Consider the following 3,909-nt stretch of genomic DNA (forward strand, 5'->3'; position numbering starts at 1 on the left):
ATCTGATGGTGGGGGCAACTGGCACATAGTTTCTTAAATCTCTCCCAGTACTCATACAGGCTCTCTCCACTGAGTTGTCTAATACCTGAGATATCCTTCCTGATGGCTGTGGTCCTGGAAGCAGGGAAAATTTTTTCTAAGAATACTCTCTTAAGGTCATCCCAACTCGTGATGGACCTTGGAGCAAGGTAATACAGCCAATCCTTTGCCACTCCCTCTAATGAATGAGGAAAAGCCTTCAGAAATATGTGATCCTCTTGGACATCTAGGGGTTTCATGGTGGAGCAGACAATGTGAAATTCTTTCAAATGTTTGTGCGGGTCTTCACCTGCAAGGCCATGAAACTTTGGAAGCAAATGAATCAGTCCAGCTTTAAGAACATATGGGACATCCTCATCAGGGTATTGGATGCACAAGCTTTCATAGGTGAAATCAGGTGCAGCCATTTCCCTTAGAGTCCTCTCACGAGGTGGAGGTTGTGCCATGTTCTCAGAATGTGCAAAATCAGAATGCTCAGAATTATAATGCTCAAGATCAGGATGTTCAAAATCACCAATAACAGAATGCACAGATTCACCAGTAATGGAATGCTCAGAATGATCAAAAGGTATAAAATGATGCCTAACTAATCTATGAAATGTCCTATCTATCTCAGGATCAAAGGGTTGTAAGTCAGATCGATTGCCTCTAGTCATACACTACATTCAGCATGCACACAACTAGTTGCCTTGTCATGTAAATAAATGTGTAGGTTTGAACTACAGCTACCCTCAAATGATATCCAAATGACTTGAAATTTTGTGAGCAACCTTATAAAATGATGAGAAGATAGCACAAAAAATTTCAGACAAAAATTCAAAGTCTAACTATGAAAGCTAAAATTGGTAGGTTAAGAAAAATAAGTGAATAAAACTTGAAAAATAAAAAACTTTTGACAGAATCGCTTTTTTTGGACGATGGAGACCTCAGCCAGCCTATGGCAGGCTGCCACGGCGTAGGAAATTTTTTTTTACCCCAAATGCATATATAATAATTGCGATTCTGATAACCGGAGCAAAAGTTATGGCCGTTTGAAGTTTTGACAAACACAAAATTTGCTAGTTTTTTGGAACTTTCAAATCTGACCAAACTAAAGGCTCTAGCTATTTTTCCCACAAAATATGGATTAAAAGAAGTTACCACAAAAAAATTCAGCCAAAAATAACAACCCTAGCTACTAAAACAAAAAATCCCAAATAATTCAGCATGGGTGGTCGCTAAAATCCGTCTCTAATTGATTTCTACTACTACTCTGTTTTTCCGCAAGCTGATTTCTACTACTACTCTGTTTTCAAGCACAATCTTCACAGCAAAACACCCAAGACTGAAACAGGGGAAACGCTTAATGGTAAAACTGAAACAAAACACACATTAAACAAAATACCAGGACACTAAACAACACTAACACACATACTAACACAATACTAACAATAAAACACAAAACACGAAAGGATTAAACACATAACACTAGCTATCTATTATGAACCTTTGGACACTGCTCCCCGGCAACGGCGCCAAATTTGATCGAGGCCGTACCCGAATCAAATAAACATGAAAATGCAGTAACTAGGAAATGATCCTAGGTCGTTTCCCAACGAGCAGTGACAAGCCAAATGTTCATAATATACTTGCAGTAACAGTAACGATGGGGGGGGGGGGTTTGGTTGTTTGGTAATTAAAGAGCAGAACAAATAAAATGGAATACGAAACTACTAATATTAAAAACGGGTTGTTTCCTTTGATTCAGAAGCCACTCTCTTATCCTGGATTATGGAGAATTCGTCCCTAACAGTCAACCACTTAATCCAACCCTATTTCAATTTACTAAGCGAAAATCAACTTAGGGTTTTCAATACGTGATTAGGCACCACATACACCAGTTAGCCCTTCGTCCATTAAGCATGAACGCAAGTTAGGCTCAGAGGCAATTAATCAAACACGAAGCGTGCACTGATTAATATTCACGAAATTGGGATAACTGGTGAAGGGAAAACTGCCAGGAAACCACATTACAAACGAAACCTCAAAGAGAGTTGGGCTTCGTCCTCAAAAGGAAACAACACCAGAAAATCTAGCCTTCCATGGATTCAAACAGAAAACGCAAATGAAACATGAAGCAGAAACGTAAATGAACAAGAATGTAAATGAACAGAAACGTAAATGAACAGAAACGTAAATGAAAGTAGAAGAAGAAGCAAGAATGAACTCGTAATTAGAAGCAGAAAACGGAAATTTGCATTAAGAATGAAAACTGTAACAAGGGAACAGAAAAATGTGAAAACCTAAAACCAAAGCTCTGAATAATGAAAATAGCATAGCAGAATAGAATGCCCTGCACGAATCCCAAGGCAGCTATTTAAAAAGAGTCACTCAAAGTCACTGGGCCCTATTACAATACTCTGGCCCAAAACAACATAAAATAAAATTGCGAAATTTCCTAATTAGAAATTAACTAAGGTAAGCGCTGCTTTATTTGCCCTCTTCAAGTCCACAACCAAAATCCGGATTAAGCCCAATGTTTCATTAATTCCTGAAATTAGATTAAAAACATCAAATTAGCTAAATGAGCCCAAATAATAAAACTGCCTAATTAATTGACAATTAAGACCAATCAATAATTAAAATGGTGCAAAAAGGGTTTAGAAAATAGAAGAAAATGATGGCACATCAGCCGTGCACGGAGGAGGAGAACCAGCCACCTTAGCAAGTACAAATAACTATGTAGAGATCTTAATTTACCCGACTGGTTTAGAGAATGCAGTGATTTGCATAAAGTTCTTGATATTTGCTGTTTATTCTAGAGAATCACTATTTTCCTTTCTTTGTTTAAACATTCTTTCACTTCAATTATGTAGAGTTGCAACTATTGAATATTTAATGCCTACTTATCTTAATTTGTAGTATTTTTTTTAGGACTTTATAGTCTCACCACAAATATATATTTAGTAGTACTTTGCAGCATTATAGTTTTCAGCTTGATTTTGCTTTACAGCCCTAATCATTCACGAATGATGGCCATTGAGGAGTTTGAAAAGTTATTGTGTATATGCAAGATTATTTTGTATGGCTTAGCATAAGCATTTTCATATTTTTAGTTTGTTATAATAATAATTAATATAATTATTATCTTGTAAATGTCAATAACCCTGAACTTTGAATTGAATGCCAATATATTTAGACACTTTGTGATGAGTTAATATTGCATGCTTAATAATCTCATGGTTAACTCCTCGAGAACTCAAGGCGAATAAGAGAGAGAATGAGAGAGCGAGGTAGAGAGAGAAACAAAGAAGGGGGGGGGGAGAGACATAGAGAGAGTGTGAGGCTACCTCAACTACCCTAGGAAGGAATATGTGCAACACTATGCGACAGGTACAAAGCCAACTAGGGGGGAATGGAAGAAGTAACAATTGGAGGGATGCTCTGGACATCCTCTCGTTATACTTCACAAGGTTTCCAGAAAACATGGGTGAAAAGGATTTGTGGGTAGCTTTTAAGAAATGGGGAGATGTTAGGGAGGTCTTATTGCACGGAACTAGAATAGAAATGGCCGTAGCTATGGTTTTGTGAGATTCAAAGGGGTGGCCAATGCAAAGAGATTAGAGAGATAGTTGGACAATTTGGTTCTGGGTGGTTTGAAACTACATGTAAACTTACTGAAGCATGACAGGGAACAAAAATTGATAAAGGCAATAAAAAAGAACACCTAATCAAAGGAGGAGCCAGCCACAACGAAGGTGCACGATAGGGACGAAGACAAAGAAAAAGGTGTAGCAGACCAAAGGACAATGACTACAAAAGCTTAGCAGCAAAACACAAAACATGTGACATGCAATAAAAATACAAGTGGGTAAGAAGCAAGAAAGAATT

The 3,909-nt window shown here is 37.5% G+C and overlaps 1 non-coding gene across 1 annotated transcript; it reads left to right on the forward strand.

Moving 5' to 3' along the window:
* On the forward strand, window positions 1-107 carry LOC113000067 (small nucleolar RNA R71). Its single transcript, XR_003265339.1, has one exon. It is a non-coding gene; the product is annotated as a small nucleolar RNA R71 (small nucleolar RNA).
* The last annotated feature ends 3,802 nt before the right edge of the window (window positions 108-3,909 follow it).

Source organism: Glycine max, chromosome 17 (assembly GCF_000004515.6).
Source record: "Glycine max cultivar Williams 82 chromosome 17, Glycine_max_v4.0, whole genome shotgun sequence".
In the NCBI taxonomy this organism is placed as follows: domain Eukaryota; kingdom Viridiplantae; phylum Streptophyta; class Magnoliopsida; order Fabales; family Fabaceae; genus Glycine; species Glycine max.